The 21,528-nt window shown below is 39.5% G+C and overlaps 1 long non-coding RNA gene across 1 annotated transcript; it reads right to left on the bottom strand.

The window, feature by feature from the left end:
* Nucleotides 1–2,905: 2,905 nt before the first annotated feature.
* On the bottom strand, nucleotides 2,906–4,742 carry LOC146441983 (uncharacterized). The gene is made up of 3 exons (XR_014849546.1): nucleotides 4,512–4,742; nucleotides 3,711–3,868; nucleotides 2,906–3,604 (listed from the first exon to the last, which is right to left on the bottom strand). It is a non-coding gene; the product is annotated as an uncharacterized LOC146441983 (long non-coding RNA).
* Between the last annotated feature and the right edge of the window lie 16,786 nt (nucleotides 4,743–21,528).

Below are 21,528 nucleotides of genomic sequence, written 5' to 3'. Positions count from 1 at the left end.
AGAAGGGTTTACAACAGAAATCTTGCCAGACCCTTAACTGTAGCGACGCCACTATAATATTTATAAGTACATTATACTTTTTCCAAACATATGCACTTATTACTTATGTCTCCGCTTCTGCCTCTTTTCTGGGGGACTTTTCTGTATAAACAAAACAGATTCTCTTGCTTATACTTAGAAAATCTAATTGCTCTGCGTCTCTAGCTGTTATACAAAAGCCCAAACAGCCAAGAGATTCTTTCAGTGCATTTGCACAGCAGCAAGTCTCTACAAAAAACATAAACTTCCTTTTCCACTTTACTCTTCTTTGCTTTCATAAATCTGCCCATTTCACTCATGTTTGGATAAGATTCTTCTTTAAAAAAAAAAAGTTAAAATAAGAAGATGCAAGTCTGAGGTGGATAGGCCAACTGTTGTGCAGACCAGCCTTACAAGAGCTGACAATTCTGTCCCTCTAAGTAAACAGAGGAACAGAAAAGATACATAAACAAAAAGACCACTTGCAGGGCTGACAGCTTGTCTGCTCCAGCAAAAGCAGGTTCCCAGGGAAAGTGATTGCCAAATAGTAATAGGGAGTGACAGGGATTTCCTAGATTTTCCATGAACATCCCAAAGCAGTTTGTTCCTGGGCACAGATATGCCCATTTCTGCTGATGAGTTAGACAGATGTGGCCTGCAGGTGAGAAACTGCTCAAAAGTAGCTAACCCAAAACAACACAGGTTCTTCTCCACAAGGCTTTAGCTGGATTCAAAGTCACCAGAGCTTTTAGTGAACACAGACCAGGATGTCCTTACCTGCTGTTGAGTTGGGTTTACATCAGGGTTTCAGGTTTGCAAATCAAAGTCAAACTCAGGAATAATCTGACAGTGGCCTCAAGTGAGCTTAAAGCAAACTGAAATAGCATTCAATTCTGAAATAGTAGAATTCTACTGAAATCATCTTTCTTGTGAGAGTTTAGCTGTGTTTTAAACAGCACTGAAGATGGGTCTAAACCAGCTCTAAAACAATAGGAAATCAAACATGAATAGGTACGAATATGTAGCCTGCTTCTAGTCAGGAGCGCTAGGTAAGTTTTCCACTTCAGCTGCCTTTTTACCCTTATTAAGAAATATTTCAGTTGGGTTGTTGCATCTATTTGAATGCTTAGATAATTCAGAAATTAAACTACTTTGAATTATGATACACATATATCATGTAAAATGGAAGTATTGGAGGGGAAAGAAAAGACTTTTAGATAAAAAAGTGATACCTAGAGCACATTTTACACAAAAATTGTAAAAGTCAGGTAAATTAATCCTGCGTGGGATTTTGTGGAAAACAGTTTCTCTGGTCTCTCTGATACAGTATCTCTTATCAGGAGAAAAGTATACTGCTCAGCATTTTTCTTCTACAGTTCTTCTGCAGTCATAAACAGCTCCTAAAAAAATTAAACAACTTTTTCAAAAAAGCTATCATCCCATAACAAAAGCTCTCTAAAGTATTCTTTCCTGTTACAATTCATTCTTTCTTAGCTTTCCTTTTCTCAGAAAAAGGATTTAGTTTTTGACAAGTAAGCTCTTCTGTCTACACATATGACATATGTGATACGGCTGCAGAAAGAATGGGGAAATAGTAGACTCAAGTTATCCCTAAATTATATGATGACTTGTCTGAATGACTGATCTGATCATAACAGTAGGAAAATGATGTGACGTTGGATGAATATCTATATTTCTAATCCTGATAATTTTAAGGATGTGAATACAAAGTTACCTGTGGGGGAAAAAGACCATTATGAAGACCAAGTATAATCCATATGTAGGAGGAATTGTACTAAGATTGTTCTGTAAATATATATGTGATTCCTCTCTTAAAATATTTGCATTAAATTATGGGGATTAACTTAAGTAGAACATCCCACAAAACACCTGAGAACTCACTCACTAGTGCTGAAACCTAGTGTTGATAGTAAGCCTGAGTTTTATTATCTGAAAATATATCTGATCATCCATGATTCATCTAAATTTGAGGAACTTAGAAAGAAATTAACCCCTCCACTGAAATTATATGGTATAGATACAAAGTCTAATACATTCTTTTATTTTCCCCTTATTTTTAGCATTGTGTCAGAACACTTTAGCCTTGGATGAACTGTATCCTGACAACTGAAATTTTTAAGTCAGGAAGTTAAGAAACTATTAAGAAAAATGAGACCAAGGGGGGGAAAAACACACAAATAGGTTTGATGACAAGGAACAAATTTCATTAAGAAGAAACCCGCATGAGGAAAACCAATTTTTACTTTGCTGTTTTAATGGACAAAGTCAGCAATATAAAACAACCAGGTCATCCATCTATTCCTGCAGGAAAACCACTGGAGCCTTCAATATCATAGTGTCAGCTGCTTTTCTATAGCCTGACCTCATGAGCTAAGAAGCATGAACTCTGCTAAAAGAGATTCCTTTGGGTTCAGTAAGGCTGCCTCCTGTTTTTAAGTTTGGTCTATGTGTGTGTGTGGGTATTGTGACACCTGCAGTCTGATAGAGCTGTTATTGCCCTAACTAGGCAAACTAATTTTGGCACACAGGATTTTTTTTTTTTAAGTCATGCTTAAGAGGCTGATTTTAGCCTTTGAAAACAGGAAACAAGTGCTGTAATTGTAAAGAAGTAATCTGGTAATCACCCCATTAAGGACAAGAAATCAAGGGTGGATTTTGAGGGTGGTTTGCTTTTTTCTGGGTTGTTTTTCTATGGTTTTTTTGAGTCAGAAGCTTACAATTGGACACAATTCAGACAACTTTCCTTAACTAACCCCTGATTCTGCTTAGAGCAGTAAGGAAGTGGAGGAGGACTTAAGTGGACTGAACCAGAAAATAATAAAAGAAAAACAATACTATTCTCTGGAGAAATGAGTGTCATGATGAAAAATCAGTTTATTCTCAGTTAGAAAAAATTTTGAAAGAAAGAAAACACAAGAAGATAATTTTCAAAGGAACTGCACTCATAAAAAATTGATGTGTGTATCATGGGGCTGGCTCTAAAAAGGAAGCAATAATTTAAAGACCATTTTCCTTCTCAAAACCCTTGCTTCAAATTTTTAACAAAATAGTCAAGTGCAGAGCTGTTTAGAAATGCGGTTAGATTCACCTGAAAGTGATTTGGGCAGGTTTTGCTTTCCTTCCTTTTGTTAATATATTATGATTGACAGCTAAGATGTATAAGAAGGGCTAAGTTGTTAAACTTAGTAAATCAGATGGCAAGTCAGGGAGAATGCTGAATTGAAGGAAGAATCCTTTTGCTTTCCCACTGCCCAAGATATAATCAAAAGCTCTGTATCTACAGCTCACAAGTCAAATCTTGACCTCAGCTACACCCATAAGTGAAGACTGGTACTGTAGGTGCATATCTAATTAACAGCTTTGTTCCTAGGTGTTAGAAGACCAAGCAAAGTTCCAGCAAATTTCAGTCCTGAGAAAGTAAACCCAACATTTTTGAGAAATGACAGGATGACAAATATATGCAGCCAACTATATAAATCCATTACTTGGCTTGTCAACGATGACATTAGGCAGGGTTCCTGGGCAATGCACAGACACAACCATCTTCTGGTTTTTGCTTCTGGACCTGTAACTGAAAGTTTTGAATTTGGGTCTGCCTTCTATGCTCATTTGCTGAAGATGATGGCCAGAAGCTTCCTCCAGCCTCCTGCCTGTGTTCCAGTACCACTCACCTGAGCCATGGTACTTTTGCACACAGGGTCTCCTCAGTTATTCAGCAGGAATTTCCTCCCATGCCACTGATAGAAGAACTAACCACATGAAAATGGAACGAGTCCTAAGACACTGAATATTTCCTCTCCCCATCCTGGATGTTTACAAGCATTCTTTGCTGTCAAAACAATATTCGTACAAACCAGTGATTGTGCTGGGGTATTTCAGCATAAGCATGTGGCTAGATATATAGAGAAACACTCAGAAAACAACTTTCTTAAACAAATAAACAGCTGAGCTCTTGAACTTTATGCGCACAGTAATCTCTGTCATCGTTAATCACACTCAGTGTTTGACATTGCAGCCTAAATGAGGGAGGCAAGGAGAGCAGGGGAGTAGGGTAGAAAAAAGTCATAACCTCTGTTTAAACTGAGAACCATTTTCTTAAACCTGGAATATAGGATGTGCCTGATCCATCTGCTCAGGAGTGCTGATCTTGTGAGGAGACAGATCTGATATCTTTGGCATGAGTGTTACTAGAAGTACACAGATGGCATTCATAGTTAATTGCTAAAAGCCCAAAAGTCCCTAACAAGAAGACTCCATAGCCCAGCACAGCATATGTATTGTAGCTGTTCAGAGCCTGTTTCTGTTTAAAAAATGATAAAAACACAATCCAACTTCTAAGGAAGAGAGTTTTGGCATTAAGAAGATGCCTAGGGAATAGGATCACTTCAGAAGTTTTGAAGATGAGTCAGATAAGGAGCCACAAACTACTGTTTCAAGCAGTACCCTTGATTTTCCCAAGAAAAGCCTCTCACCTATAGTCGCAAATCCAGGTGGAGAAGCTGAGGTAGTCCCTGTTGTCAACATGTATTATTCTCCTATGACATTACTGTCCATCTCCAGATGGATCCAGATGGTATCTCGAGAATATTATTGATTTATATGCAAGTTACTGGAGTAGTTCACTTTATTTTCTTTGAGTAGGGTGAGGAAGAGAAGATGGCTGCTGGAGAGGTTGAGTAGGGAAAGAGATGTGGTCAAGGCAAACTGATTATTATTGCTGCTAGCAAAACTTGCTTTTTTCCCCCTCATTGTCAAATAGCGCTGTTCAGCTGATGAAAACCAGATGGGCCCTCAGACATTTGATTAAGCAATACCATCCACATGCTGAATGCTAACCTGAAGCAAAGGTGCTAATTACTGGCTTGTAGGTTAAAAAAAAATGCTCCACCTGCACACTATAACTTCTGAACCTTCATTTGCTAGGAACAGGAAAACTGCAATATAAACAACCTGTCCCCCTCATTGTTCTTTTATGAGGGAAAATTTGAATTTTAAGGCAGATTATGACCCTGGGTGACAGAAAAAAACTATGAAACCAGATCTGTCCACTGAACTGATTGAAGACTCAAACCATTTCTAGGTAGAGAGAGCAGCTGATGTGTAGTGTGGGACCAACTATGTCCCTTAGTATTGCCTCAGCCTGGACACAAATATATCCTGAAAACTTTTAGCCTCCTGTAAAAAAAATTAACAGAGTCCTAGAGCCTTAGCAGATAGGCTGATTCCCAACTGCAGCAAATGAGCCATGGACCCCAGGATGAGACTACAGACGTTTGTACCTGCTAACTTACTGCTGCTGCTGGAGCTTGTTTTGCTGTTGATATGCAATAATTTATTGACTTGTTTGCTTCCACAAACAACACGTGCTTACTGAGGAAGCTACAGAAGCTGGGAAGGTGACAGCCCTTCCCTCTCCATCCTTAGTGTGATGTCTCACGGTGCATTGAAGAATAATTAAACCTCGAATTGAATGATGTGCTGTTGGCCTCCTTCCTCACCCCTGGCCTCTGTCCACGCTGTCAAATTTCCTCTTTTCAGCTACCTTGCCTACCCTTTCTTACATTTTGTTTCAGGATAGATTTCCACCTTCCTTCATCATTTAGTTTTTTTCTCCTCAGAAGTCCCTGCATTACAGGGACCTACCTGTGGCTGCAGCAGGGTCATAGGTGAAGGAATAAGACCAGCTGGATGTAGATACATCCCACCCTCCAGGGCAGTGTTTGCAAGAAAGATATGCTTGCCTCTGGACAGTTAGCAGTCAGCAGCACCGCAGTGTTGTGCTCCTGCTTCTGACACACTTTCATTCAGCAGCCCCACGTGGTGGGAAGGTGGCAGAGAAAACAAGTTCATAGTGTGACCCTGTCTAAAATCAGCAGAGCAATCCTCTCCTTGTCAACTTGTACCCAGCTTCCTGTTTTGATGCACCATTCCCTGACTACTATTTAATCCCAGTTTGGCTCTAAAAATATTACAAAATACATTTTTGGCAACAGCTTTCTGAGATTCCAAGCAAAAAAAAATTCCTTCTTGGGAAGATGCCGAATTCTAATAAAGCTCTTCAGGAGAAATGTTTTCTAACTATAGCTACTGTGACCACTTATTGCATTTAAGCACTGATGTTTGGGAATAACCTGGTACGAGAGAAACTGATACACACTTTTCTGTAAATGATTAATAAATACTGTTGTTGCCAAAAAGACTACTACCCTGTAGAATAGCATGACCCTGGGAGCCAAACAGCTCTTGAATATGATTCAGAGAACAGTGACCTTTCACAAATGAAACTGCAGTAGGAGTCTTGGAAGTAACAAGTGCCACCAAATAATTTCCCAGATACCACTAACTTGGAGATAAGCCTAAGGAATAGTAGGGAGTCGTTCTCTCCAGAGTCTGAGATGCACAGGTCTGTATCCTCTGAAAGTAGAGTAAGATCCAAGATCTTAAGGAAGGTAAAACTAAGCAATTGCAGCACTATTTGTGATACAACCCTAATTATTTGGGAAACAGGGAAATATATGGTCTTAGAACACTATTCCATGGTTCCTTGTTGCACTAGATATTTCATCTGCTCAGTATTATTTTCATCTTGAAGGTGATGCTGGAGAGTGTCTTCCTTTTACTGGATAAATATTTGGGTTTTAAAGAGGTGTCATGTCACTTCAAGTAGAATTTCTTCTGATGTTCCTGGATGTATGGAAAAGATAGTTCTGCTGAATGAATGTAAGAAGTATCAATGGACATGCCCTGAGTGCAGCAAGCAGCTTCCTTCATGTGGATACACAGAAAGATCCCACAAGGCATAAGTGGACTCAAGATCAGCATTTTTTTCATTTCACAAGTTTGCAAAGTACACTGCATATTCTGACTTTTGCTGAAATCCAATTGATTAATTTTGAATCAATTAGCAAGATCTCAGAGGATTTCTCAGAAGCACAGAAATTATAAATGGACCCCCGACAAGGAGGTATTCTGTTAGAAATTTTGGAAAGCAAATGTTTCATGTCCTAGCTTCCTCATGTTCCAAACCATTTATAGGGCACACAGTAAACAGAATCTAAATACAGCCAACACATATGATTCTTACTTTAGTTCTATTAGAAAATGCTAGAAGACCAGTTTGCATTAATTTTCCCTTCACACCCAGATTGTTTCTTTGTAGCACACCTCTCTGCTAGGTCATATCTAATAGAAATATGCTTACATGGCAATATCTATTTTCTTGTAAATCCACAAATATTCTATTGAGATAGCCATAGTTTAATTTTTAATTTTTTCCTACACAAAAATCAGACTACTAATTCCTACAACAAAATGAGACATGAGCTTCAAATAAAAACAAGATGTTAACAAGAGTTTGGATAATTTCCATGTTAAAATGGTTGGGGCTAATACACTCAGATTATAGACCACATAAGATTGTAAAATGCATGAAACTTTTTAAATACATCACAAATTGACTAATTAAATCTTGGAATTACTGGTAGATATTATAGGAAAGATGTGTCTGTGGGGAGATAAAAGAACGCTGGGAAGGACAATGATGGTGTCCATCTTTAAAAAAGAGGAAGAAGAGGAAAGGGGAAATTTTTACATTACAACTCCAGGATGCCAGAGAAATGCTTAAACAAATAATCAACAAACCATCTGTAAATACCTAGAAAATAAACAATGTGATAAGCATAAGCCAGTTTACATTTGCCAGAACAAACTGTGCAAAAACCAAATTCCTACAACCACATAACAGAACTTGTGGATAAAGAAGTCATAGCTGTAATATAGCTCATTTTAAGAAATGTGCCAGACTGTATGACATGATGTGCTCTTGAGAAACTTATGGAAGCATGGACTAGGTGAAAGAGAAATACAATTCTCTTTTGAAGAGGGAACAGTCAATGGTTAAAGGGTCTTTCCTACATCAAGTATTTCCCAGTATTTTCACTAGTGATCCATAAAAGGTAAAAAAAAATATTTATCAAATATAAAAACCAACTTATTCATCACATTTGAAGAGGACACCAAACAAGACAAACTCTTAGTGCGCTGGAGGAAGTAAAAGACACCATAATCCCCCTTACATTCATTTTAGCAGTCAAGAAAGGCACTCTGTCCACAGAGGACTATTTATTGCTTCTGTTCGGGAATAAACTGGTGCATGAACAGCTAGAGAAGTATTTAGATAGGAAAGAACCAGGGGTTATGTAGGAGATCACAGGGTGAATGATGCAGTGTTTCAAATGACACACTGGAGTAGCCTGCAAAAGATGAAGAGTCTGGAGGAGACTGGATCCTCCTTCCTCTTTCAGAGCTTGAGAGGCCTCAGCTACTGTTTCTGAGTAAAAGTGTTGAGCATTGACAGGAGAACTGCATATTAAAAGCCTACAAAATAGGCCTCAGGGGAAAAATTTCAAGATTTGAGCTTGTTTGGTTACTAAAAGAGGAGGAAGGGTCCATGGTAACTGTCTTAAGTGTACAAAAGAAAGTTGCAAAGAAAAAGTACATGTTTTCTATGCTCTTGGTGTTTAGGACTAGGTTAATAGAAAGATTTTGTATTAACAAAGACTTCCTAAGAGTATGAACAGTGAAGATCCAGGGTAAACACATGAGGAGACTGTGGACTCTTCAATATGAAACATTTTTAAAAAGTGATCAAAACATGTAAGACATTATACAATTATGGTTGATACTGTCTTTCCGTGTTCATCACTTTGAAGTCTTCCCTGTTCTTGTGATCCTGTGAAATCATAGTCCACAGAAAGCTGATGGCCTCTGAGGTTACAGCCCTCAGATCCCTATCAAAGTGCATCTCTGTAGTACAGTTCTCAAATAAAAGTTTAATGGCAAGGGCAGACAGTGGTCCACAAAAGAATTTGAGGTTTGGCAGTGAAAAGTTAGCTGAAAAAGCTTGAAGATACTGGCACAGGCCCTACCTCAAAATCTGAACTCATTTTACATCCCACCTTTACTCAGCCAGAATCTCACTGAAATATGGAAGGGGGGAAAAAAGGGAAAAAAGGAAAAAAAGCTTACCCACTTCCCTTCCTGCTTTTTCTTTATTTAAACTCATGGAAACCAGGAAATTCTCCCATATTTGCCAGTAGTACAGCACCATGTTAAGCTTCTGAGTACTTATTACCAATAAAACAAATGTTCTGCATCTGTATATTTTTAGGTAGCCCAGTTGGTTTTTCAGCCAGTCTTTTGAATGCTGAAGAGGTCTATGTGACACAGCAAGGCTCACTCAGAGAGCTTGAAGACAACACGTCTTACTGTACAGCTTTGGTTCTGCATTTGAGGAGCTGCTCTGCAGCAGTGCTGCTGCAGCAAAAGGTCACACACAGAATAAACCCACTGCAAACAATCATTTCTGCTGATGGAGAATGAATCCCAACACCGCTTTGGCAGTCGTGGGTATCAAACAGCAGCTGTACTCAAAGAGGAAAGAACACAAGAGTGTTTCTGCTGGTTGTGGGTGTCTCTCTAACACCTACCCTGCTCCAGCAGAGACACTCTGAGCAATAGCTCAGCAGGGCTGCAGCTCAGCCGCACCAAGCAGACCTCACCATGCATTAGAATCTGGCTAAGCTTTAGAGCCATGACACATCTTGGCAGGTTGGCATCTGGTGGTTCAAATGCACCTGCTTACGATTAGTTACAATGAATTCCACATAAAATATCTCATTGCTTGGATCAGGGTACCTTGTTCACATACTCATTTTTTAACCCTTTCAGTATCCTAGTTTTATTAAAGGTTAGCCACAGAGATTAACTTTTATTGACCTTTTCTTCACCAGAGCTTCCCTTTTAAGAATTCAATTTAAGGACCCCATATTGAGGGCAAAAGAAAAAAGCCCATTAAGAGCAGTGCAAGAGACTGAATTGTGCTGTATGAGGGCAGCTAAAGTAAACAAAACGCACTGAACATTCTCTGTGATGCTGAGCAGAAATAGATTAACTCCTAATATGGAGTTAATACTCTTCCAAAACACACAATAACATTTCCTTGTACTCCTAATTATGACAATAAAACAACTGTGTTTGGAGAGGAAATGAAGAAACACCAGAAATCACCTGGTCACCCAATACACATGCATTATTGAGCTATAAACTTCCATTTTTGGATACCACTACCACATTCTGCAGCTACACTGATATTTTTTACATCCCACAATATGAACTTTAAGGAGGACAGATTGCCTGGTTTATGTACTATTGTGGGACATAGAGATTTTTACTGGAACAAAATAATGAACTATCAAACAAGCATGCTCTAATTGTGCTAATAAATTGTCACAAAATCCTGTAAAATCCAAAAGCCTGGGGCAACATGTATTTATTTCAGGAAAATAAGAAGTAAATTAATTTAGGATAGGATGCACCTGGAGGAAGTTTAGACCTAACTGTTGGCCCAAACCAAATGTGAAGGATGTCTGGATTCAGTTCCATATTCATATTCCATCTTTCCTCTACCTCTATAACATGATGGAATGGCAAAAGCCAAACTCCAGGTCCAAGAATACAGAATATTTAAGGACTAATATAAACCCTTTTTCTCCTTCAATGAGACGTAGAACATCCTTGTAGTCCACATGGTGCAAATTGGATGCAAACATAAGCATATAAAATTTAACTCTCTCCATCCATGTTCCATTTCATTTGGTAACACTAACTTCACATCCCTAACTGCATTCTTCTCCCAGATGAAAGAAGATTAATGCTCACCAATATCACAACCTTATAGCAAAAAGAGTTGCAGAATAAAGATTTACTACCAGCCTTTCAAAAAAACCCTTCCACCCTGATTAAAAGTGGAAAGGAAGTTTTTTATCACAAAAGCAATTATTCTGTTGGTCTCCTGTTCTTTTTATTTTTTATTCACAACTTCAGTTGTGAATAAAATTCAGTTGGAATTCAGTATGTTGACAATGAAATCAACTCCTTCTTGTAAAACCATGGGATTAAACCCAAATTATATTGCAACAGGCAACAATTTTTGTTGTCCTTTTTGGGGGTTTGGGGTTTTTTTGGGGTTTTGTTTGGTTTGGGTTGGGGTTCTTTTTGTTTGGGTTTTTTTGTTGTTTTGATCACTGAGGTCAAAATATTGTGGCATGTTTATCCTCCCCTACTCTAGCTGGCAACCCTTCTGCTTCCTTTCTCCAACTGGAGGGGAAGGTGAGAGGCTGCTTTGCATTGTCTGGCAGGGGACGTTTGTCTCATGGGAGAGAAAATGCCTTCCTACAGACTACAAAAAAAAGTCTCTGTAGACAGGATATACAGCACACTCCATGTAAACTTCATTTTGATCTAATTAAGTGGTATTCATGAGGCAACATCACTTTATGTGTTACTAAGTTTGGTCTGGCATACTCCAGGAGCTAAGCCCATCTGGGGCCAGGGAGCAAGGAAAAGGCTCAAGATTGCAGACTTCTGAGTGCAAAACCACCTGGTCAGGTTTTAGATGCTTAATCCAAATTGTCACATAGAAATGCTGTTTTATATGTGACATGTATGAATGTGACACATATAAAAAACACAAAAAAGGCTGGTTTAGGCCATATGGAGCTCACAAGCATCAGTGTTAGAGAAGCTATCTTAAAGAGATACTGATAGCTCTGTAAAGGTATAGAGGCACCCCAGAGGAGGGTCACAAAATTGATAAGAGAACTGGAACACCTCCTCTATGAAGACAGGCTGAGAGTTGGAGTTTCTCAGTCTGGAGAAGAGAAGGCTGTGTGGAGACCTCACAGCAATCAAAGGGAGCCTACAGGGAAGCTGGAGGGGGACCCTTCATCCGGAACTGTAGTGACAGGACAAGGAGTAATGGGTACAAATTGAAAGAGGGGAAATTCAGGTTAGATATTAGGAGGAAAGTCTTTACTGTGAGGGTGGTGAGACAATGGAACAGGTTGTCCAGGCAGTTTGTGGATGCCCCAGCCGTGGCAGTGTTCAAGGCCAGGCTGGATAAGGTCTTGAGCATCCTGTTTGAGGGGAATGTGTCCCTGCCCATGGCAGTGGGGGTTGGGAGTAGATGATCTTTAAGGTCCCTTCCAACCCTTTACATTCTGTGATAAGATAACTAGGACTGAAAATGACATAGAGGTCCCTTACAGTCTTACACAGTTAGTAACAGGGTTAATCCAGAAAATATCTATGACACTTTAGAAAAATCTCAATCTAGCAAAAAACCTCAAAGAATCATTACTGCAATGTACCAGAGGAAGGGAACAGGAAAAATTGCTGTCCACAGCTTTAATCAATTCAAATGTGTATATCAAAGCAATACAACAGAAGTAATTTTTCATATCTAGTCCACAGAAGCCAGATGCACTTAGAGTGTGTGTACATATATACATAAAATTCTCATCAAAATTGGTGGGAGTTGTGCAGCCTTACAAAAGGGGCACAATCTTCTGACTTGAAGCACTTTAGTGATGAAAATTCCAGAGAACTTATCTTGTCACTAGTCTCTTGGGGCGCATCTGTCTCACATTCAGTAGTTCAGGTAAAGCGATTAAAATTTTTAAAAAAGGCAACAGAAAAGCTCTGTGAGGTTTTATAAAAGACTTTTATGTGGAGCAGGGTTCAACAAGATGTTTGCTACTCCACCAAAGATTTATGCCACCAAAAGCCAACTTGGGCCTTTAATATAAACCAAATCCCCCTATATTTAGTTGAGCATGGAGAATGCAGTATCACATTAAAGTGAATCTAATAGCTGAATGGATGGAATCTATAACTTATATTTCTCTCTCCATAATTCTTGTTGACTTGACGTAGCACCACTCCCTCCAAACATATCCTTATTTCCCCAAAGCTTGAAATTCTGGGGAGAGCTGTAACAACATCTCAGTCCAACAACTTTGTGATTGCTCCCTCTTCATAAAACAATATTCCTGAGTTCTGTGCTTCCTTGACAGCTCTTTCTCATTACAGAGCTTTCCATACCTCATTACTCAATATCCTATCCTATATTGTCCTTGAACAGAGAGACCTCCCTCTGCCCCATTTCAAGTCTCAGTAGGAGACCATGACTCATTTTTATACTCCCTCCTCAGGAACCAGGAGTTTCCCAGGTGCATTTCATAAGGGAGAAGGCAAATGGTTGCTTAGGCAAAAATATGCTTCAGGTGAATGCACATCGAGGAAATAGAAATGCAACACGGAGGAATCAGATTTACCTTTCCCATTGTTTACTTATTCCCAAGTCTAATTCCCTTCACAGACTGTATCACCAACTCCTACAATTGCTCTTGTTTTTCACAGTTGGCCTCTACCTTCCTATATCCTCTTCCCTCTTAATTTTAACATGCTTAGGAAAAGAAAATCACCCCAAAGAAATTCCTAGGGGAAAGTCTTACGCAGCTATGCAGTACATAAAGAGGATCTTGTTTGCTCAGCTTATTGATGAGCAGAAACTTTGCCAAGTTTTAAAGAGCAGGACTGTTACTATTTGATTGGGGACAGCTGCTTCACACTGTTACAAAAGGCAGTTTTGCTGCATGTTTGAATTTTGGCTGTTTCTTTCTTAACTGTTCTGTAAGTGCTTGCAAAAACCTCCAAAGCAACAGCTTAACAAATATTATTTACCATCCTTCTTTTCCTATGGGAGTCATTGTTATGCTATCCTTACAGGTGTTTTCCTTGCAGCAGCCTTACTACACAAAGTGGGGATTGATGGCTCCACTGCATCATGTTCATTCTCCTTTTACTTGTACTGTGATGTCCAAATTGTTCCGCTTTCCCTGCCTGGTGCCTTCTCTGATCTAACTTTCACTGCTAATAAGAGTCTTTCCACTCAATTCCTAGTGTATCAGAGAGAGATTTATTTTCAAAGGTGCCCAATTTCCTGTCGCCTGTTACAGCGAATCTTCCTAGAAATCACTATTATCAGATCAGCACACTGTGACTTTGTTCTCCTATCAAATTTCCTTGGCATTAAAAAAGACTGATGGAGTGCCAACATAAGCAAAATTACGTGGGCAATTTCTTAGCTGGTGTCATCAAACAAGTTTATTCTTCCACACTAAATTCTTAAAGAAGTTGAATTTCTGTAAGACACGGGATTTCTGCTGCAAATGGCACAAACTTTGATCTCTGTTATTTCATCTGAAAGTGGCAGAAATATTAATTTTTCCAGGCCCCCCATATCAAAGACACAAGACTCGGTGGATGTGTAAAAGAGATGATGAAATCAAAAGGAAAAGGGAAGGAGGAGAGGAAGCCCTCTGCAAGAACAGCTGGAGAGAGAAAAACCCTTCAACTATTGTGCTGGCTGCCTCCATCCCTCTCCTCAGAGTCCACGCAGGTGCTGGGTCTGCTGGTGGGTTGTGACCTGCTGGCTGATGGCACGAGTGATGAATTACAGGCTGCAGCTGGCCCTGGCCAGTTATCTCCAGGTGGGAACCCTACCCAAATCAGGGGTCCTTCAGTGGCCTCAGAATGTAGTGCAAATGCACATGGCATGAGGAGATGGATGAAATATATCTCAGCAGAGGTGTGAGGTATGCTGTGTTCCCATGCACAGACAGTGCCTCTCTGTTCAAATCTAGGTTGGATGCAGAACGTTTCTTCAGCAGGTTTATATAGCACATCAGGAAGGAAGTCAGTACTATTCCTTATATTTTGCAGACTGAGAAAATGGGGCGCAGGTGAACTGAATTACTAAGAACACCCAGGAAATGTCTGGCAAGGCCAGGAATGAAGCCAGTTCTACTCTGGTACCTACATATGGTTTTGGTACAAGAATATCCATTCTGGCCTGTCATATGTAAGAACAGACATTTTACAAGCAACCTTTCCTAACATGATTTTTTTTTCTATTATTATTCCTCTTAAAATAATCCTGCCATTAAAACACAAGTGAATTCACAGGCATAAAACTCCATTTAAATAACATTATATTGACAGAACCTGACACAAAGCCTGGAAATTCAGAGTTATGGTTGGCATTCCCTGCTGAATTTGAGTCACTGTGTCTTTTATTTTCCACATGAGCATTAGTGTCAGCCTTAAGTGTGGATTTCCTGACTTTTTCAGCCTGTGTCATAACCTTCACTTTATTTAAACACAGAATTTTTCCTGCAAGTATCTACTGAATAGGTCATCAGAATTACAGTGTCATTTTACTGCTTCTAAAGTAGGACCTGGCAAATAAACTAAGAAACAACATAAATCTTGATCCAAAGGCCTAACCAAACCCAGTCCTAGTTTTTCTGACTTTATAAAGAAGAAAAAAGATGGGCTGTGGGTTTTTTTTTAAAGTAAAAAATAATGGATTTTGTCTTTTTCTGTCCAGGACTGGAAGGAGAAATTAAAACACTAGCAAAAAATCTCTCATTGCCTTGTTCTGGTGTTGCAAAGGCAAGAAAGTCAGACAGTTCAGCCATGGTCATGTACCTGAGCAAATGCTGTTTACCAGAAGAACTGCCAGGACTTCCATCATTGCGCTGAATTTTTGGCTACAATGAACTAGTCGGGTTACTGCAGCTCCTCGTGCATGCAAAAGGAAGATGTAGACTCAATATAAGGAGTGGAATAGTTTGTATGGGGAAGGAACACATGCATTTTACTGTCAGCATGCCATGCTCCCCCTGCTACTTGACAGGCACACGTCCAGATCTATGGCATCATTTGTCACATGCCCAAGGAAGCAGACCTGTCTTGTGAGAACAGGGCTAAAGGTGAATGGTCACACTCACTGTCATGTGTGTCTGAGGGAAAAGGGATGAAGGATGGCAAGGACAACACCAGCAAGGAGTATCTGCCTCAGGAATCCTCCAGCTGGAGGATGGGACCTGGGAAAGAAGGCGATGGGAAGCCAGGCAGCAGGTTGAATATTTGGTCCTGCAAAGCCAAATATGAATTCATGATTATGGCGGATAGAAATTATCTACTCATCAGCCCAATGACAGACCACCAGTATTATCTCTACTGCTTTCTCTTTAAAGCTCCTTCATGCCAAACTCCTTAAACTGGACATTAGGAATATTCTACCAATAAAAGTACACATGTGCTGGGGCCACTCAGCTGCGCCTGTACAGGACATCAACAGAGCTTTTCTGCTTAGAACTCCACTGAGCCCTGGCCCAAATCTGCACCAACCCAGCATACAAGCTTCCCTCTCTGCACTAGCCAATAGTCTGACACTGTTTCAGTTTATCAAATTTTTTTCTTGTTGCTTAATTCCCAGCTTCTCAAAAACACGGCTCTAGGAAGTAACTGAGTTGAAGAAAACTGGGAAGATTATAACTTTGTCTCAGACATAGCCTGGTATTTTTAAATAAAATACTAGATAAAGACTATTTCTGTCACTTACGCAATTTCCAAAGTCTGTCTGAGAAACTATAGGAGAGGGTCCAGTCCATTCTCTTTAAGACAGAAAATAAGACAAGTCCTTATCACATATTTTACATAGAAGCTCACTATATACTGTGGCTCATTTAAGACTTGATAGTGAAGTAGCAAAATTGAGATCAAAGTAGTTTTCAAAAACATAATCTCCTTTTTTTAAGTAGAATCTGTAGATTAGGCAGTGTTTCCTGGGTACACATAAACAACTGGCTTCATGAAACCTCATCATTTAGTAGTCTTCAGACAATGCTACATTCTTACAAAACTTGTCTGTGACAACTCGTTACTATAGCAGAAAACTAAACTAACACGTCCTTAGGCCTCATCACGGAAAGGTCTATTCTCAGTTTAGGATCACGTGCCGCCTAACACATAGAAAAAAAAGATCTGCTAAGCCAAAAGAGAAAAACACAACCCAGACTAAGGACAGTATAGACTTGGAGTTCCGCATGTCTTCAACACTTCCCAGTAGGGCCATCTGTAGGTCTATTAACATGATCCGAAACACGAAGAGGCCAAACACTTTGTGTCTCAGTTGTTCTGGCACTGGAGTCATGCAAGGCTGCTGGGACCAGAGCTGTCCCTGTGGTTTGCAGCCACTCTTTTCTCCCCAGCTCCAGAAATGTGCAGCACAGCACCACTGACAACTGTGAGAATCTTGAGGGAACGAGCAGCCAAAGCCAGAACCATGCATGAAGCTCAATTTTGCAAAATCTCAAGACTTTCTTCTGGATCAAGCCAGGGATCTCAATGCATACCTCCCACCTATTTAGGGAGAAAGTGGGCATCTGATTTCCCTGTGGGTATAACCTCTTCTCCAGGACAGCTAATACAAGATTTAACTTTATCAACTTCACATCAATGTCAATACTTAAGCACAACTGTGAAAAATCTTTTCTTCTGTTGTGTCCTTCTTTTCTTTTTAATAAGAATAAGCAATTAAAAAGGGATAAGATTGTCGTTTCCAGGATTGCTTTTGCAATATCAATATGTAATTACATACAGAATCAAGCAGTACACATAACTCTTTACGCTGAGGTCTCAAAGATGGAGTAAGGAGAGGAACAAAATAAATAAAGCTCATCTCATTTTCCCACTGGGCCAATGCAGAATGCTGCATGAGCACCCTTGCCCATTGCACCGCTGCAGCTCCCACTTGAACACAGCAGGAACAAGCAGAGAGATTGTGGCAGGAGCCAGCCTGGCCTCCTCACCTTGAAACACTGCCTTAAAACATCAGATTTGGGGTCAGTCAGGTGTACAGGATGGGGAGCCACCATCTGGGAAGCAGATAACACCTGCCAGTCAAATCAAACCACCTGAGGGACTGGATGGGAATGAAGCCCAGCGCTGCAGCCCCAGCCCCAAGCTGCCCCAAGAACCCACAGAGTGCCCAGCTCTCCTCCCACATCAAGACACACACCGGTACCCCGTCATGGAGACTCCAAACCATAGGCTCTCATCTGGGAAAAGAAAAAGTGGCAGAAGGTTTTTAATCTGAAGGATAGTCTTTGCCTCAATACGTAACATTGCGAAATCCAGTTTCATGCCTTTGCGATTAGTAACTCAATTGCAGCGCTTGTTCCTAAAATTACATCGGAAAGACTACAGGACACTACGCGTAAACATGCACATTAGAACATAGAGGCTGTTCCCAAAAAGGTAAAAAAAAAACCCATTTTTTCTCAAATCCAGAAACTTTGACATCACATGTATGCATAAGAGATTAGGTGAAATGCCAAAAGTAACAGTTTCAATTGGATTTCATTACTCTGTGATGAGGTTGTCCTCTGTTATTTTTGGTATAGCTCTTAATGAGCTGAGCAACCATGCCAGTCTAATAAGGATTTACTTAAGGCCTTTTTTCAATTTATAAAATATAGTTTTCAATAAATCACAATTCATTCTGACTAAGGAGTAACATAAAAGACTCGGTTGCAGAGCAGAAATTTCCTTTTGTGTTCATGTTCATGTGGATAAGAGGGTTGTATTGGTGACCTCCCTAACAGTCCCTTTTTTCCCTTTTCTTTTTTCCTTTGGGTTTCCATCAAGCATGAACTCTTCTTTTAATGGTCTGGAACTAGAAGTTTCATGGGGTGGAGTTGAAAAAAATGGGACAGAGGAAAAATAATTTCACACTTAATACCTGATAGGGTGGGTCATTTTTGCAGAATGGAATATAATTTTTTTTTAATTTCTTCACTGAATAAAATACATTTGTCCCATGTTCCTTACACCTCATTCAGACATGAATGTCTCCTTTATTCACGCACTCTGAAGAAAGATGTCTTCACTTTGGAAAAGACTAAGTTAGTCAAATAAGAAGGAGATTCTCAGAGTATGAAATTGCTTAACAAAAATGGCATATTTCATAACAGAAATTAAAAATCAAAAAGACTTCTCCATGTCTCTGCATGAATTCTTTGTCTAAATGAGTGCCACATGTCATGGCTTCTCATGGAGAAAGGGGAATTTTTCTTTCTAAATCTCACATATGGTACACAGTCTAAATCAGATGGAGATAAAAATGCAAGCAAACTATGCACAGTTTTGTCATGTGCGCTCTTAGGGTACTAATGCTGCCTGTTTATCAGAAAAAGTAATTAAAAGAAAAAAAAAGCCAGAAATATCCAATTTAAGGCAACCAGGCCTACTCTTTCCAATGAGATTATCGGTGGTAGAAACTAATCTCAATAAAGCATCATTTAATTTCCCCTTCAAATGCTTTTCCACATGCTGCAAGGGATAGGCACTGTGAGAATTGAAAATCTATAAAGAGTTTGTTTTCAGTACTTCAGAAAATTTATCATTCACAAGGTTCAGGTAGACCTTTTGATTCAATGATGTTACTCTGCAACTGGACCCTTGGATGCAAGACCTCAAAAGAAAGCAAGATTAGGTCCCAAGTGTCCCAGCTTACCTTAAACAGATTCTTCCCAGGGTCCTGAGTTCTCAACAGGCCTTTAAACAATTCCTTGTTTAAAATACAAAATGTTAATAAAGAGGAGAAAAGTTTGAGGGTTTTTTTAATCAGTGTCAGCAAGACAGTATAACTAAGATCATATTACCTTAATATACTTAGAAGCAATGATATTAACATATATCTTTCTAAAATTAAATTCATTTTGATAATCCTTCTGAGTTAACCATACAAAAAACCCCAAACAACAACAACAAAACCCCTAGCATAATTACTTCTTGTTTAACAAATTACTTTTTCTACTTACCCTGCCTTTCAGTCTTCCAGGAATAGCCTGGCATGTACTCGGGTGTCTGTTATAAATGGAGATTAATAAAGCTTATGTTTTAAAGGAGTTTAATAAAGTCCAGAACAAATTAAACCAGAAGTAGCACAACAAAAAGCCTATTAATAGTGCTACACCAGGGACCTTTTAAAGGCACATAGCTTTGGTGTATTCCAAGTATCATCTTGCACAGTACCTTTAACAGGATGTGGGTTGAGAAGGTTTCACAATGTGTCTGGTTTTCAGTAAACCAGTCGTTAACTTTTGGGTTAGTTTTCACTGAAATTGTCAAATGATCATTGTTCCCAATTTGATTTCTAGAGCACTTTATTCCCTTATTACATGTGTCTTTCAGGGCACACAATGATACACATTGGGTTTTGTTTGATCTACCTTTACAGAGTTAGTAGGTTTAATTATTCTAATAATAACCCTCTCAGTTAGGAAATGTTTCTGCCCCAGTGCTACCTATACTCTCTTGGACCACCCAAAATAATCCTTTTACCATGATAATGCAATATTACTTTCAAGTTAATCATCTTTTTTATTTTGGGAGTCAAAGCATAGAGTAGAATGTAGGATCACTGTCATTTCATTTTAATTATCTATTAATATTTAGAGCACTTCATGGAATCTGAGATGTGGAACAATTACATGTATCCCAATGCTGAGCTCCTTGGTTTGCATTTTCAAGAACATTAATAAATTTATTATCATTTAATTAAAGCTCAAAACAATAAAAGATAGAAAATAACTTTTGAATACGAGTAACTATTCAAAAATAGGAAAAATTGTGTGACAGAAGCAAGGGCAAATATGTCCATATTATATAGCTAATTTACTAACTCAGCAAAAAACTACCCCATGTGTAGCCAGAGCAGTGTTAACTGGCTATTTACAGTGAGGTATCTGGGGCTAAATCCACAAAAGGATGTAGGTATGGTGACTTTTCCTTTTGCTTTAGCAAACTAAGGCAAACATTACACCCACTGCACCCACAAGTCTGAGTTAGCTGCCTCACATCCCTCCCTCCATGAGCAGGAAAATGGGCAGTATGGAGTGAGGTTCACAGGTCAGCAGCAGGGACACACATGGACACAACACAGGTTAAGAAAGAAGGGAGCATGTCTGCCATCTTCTGCCATCCCCTCAATCTAAAAGCACTGAATTAGACACCTATAGGAAACTGTCTTTTACATCTTGCTCTAGGCACCCATGGTTTCTGTCTGTGTGTCCATCTCCTGGTTTCAGCTAGGATAGAGTCAATTTTATTCTTAGCTGGTAGAGTGCTGCACTTTTTGGATTCAGAGTGAGAATAATGTTAATAACACACTGATGTTTTGCTTGTTGCTAAGCAGTACTTACTCTAAGTCAAAGACTTTCCAGTTTCCCATGCTCTGCCAGCAAGCAGGTGCACAAGAAGCCAGGAGGGAGCACAGCCAGGACAACTGACCTGAACTGGCCAAAGGGATATTCCATGCCACAGAGTATGATGCTCATTGTATAAACTAGGGGGAATAAACAGTGTATAAAAGTGGCTGGGGCAGGGAGGTGGTCTGTGCTTGGGAACAGGCTGAGCATCAGTCAGCAGGCAGTGAGCAACTGTTTTTTATCTCATGAGTCTTACTGATTTTTCCCCCCAATTCTCCTCCCCATCCACAGGGAAGGGGCAGGGAGTGGGCAAGTGGCTATGTGGTACTTAGTTGCTGGCTGGGTTTAAACCACAACAGTGCATGACAGGCTTATGATTTTTCTTGAATCACAGCTGGAAGAAGCATCAGCACAACCCCTTTTATATACAAGAAACTAAGCAGCAGACTCTCTTCTTGTGTGCTAATATACATCCTAACTTGAAGTATGATGTTCTTCACACCTCTTGAAGCTGGGACACTGAGCA

The sequence above is a fragment of the Lichenostomus cassidix genome, chromosome 2, assembly GCF_008360975.1.
Source record: "Lichenostomus cassidix isolate B80296 chromosome 2, HeHo_3.0, whole genome shotgun sequence".
In the NCBI taxonomy this organism is placed as follows: domain Eukaryota; kingdom Metazoa; phylum Chordata; class Aves; order Passeriformes; family Meliphagidae; genus Lichenostomus; species Lichenostomus cassidix.
This window is presented reverse-complemented; position numbering and strand designations above follow the sequence as displayed.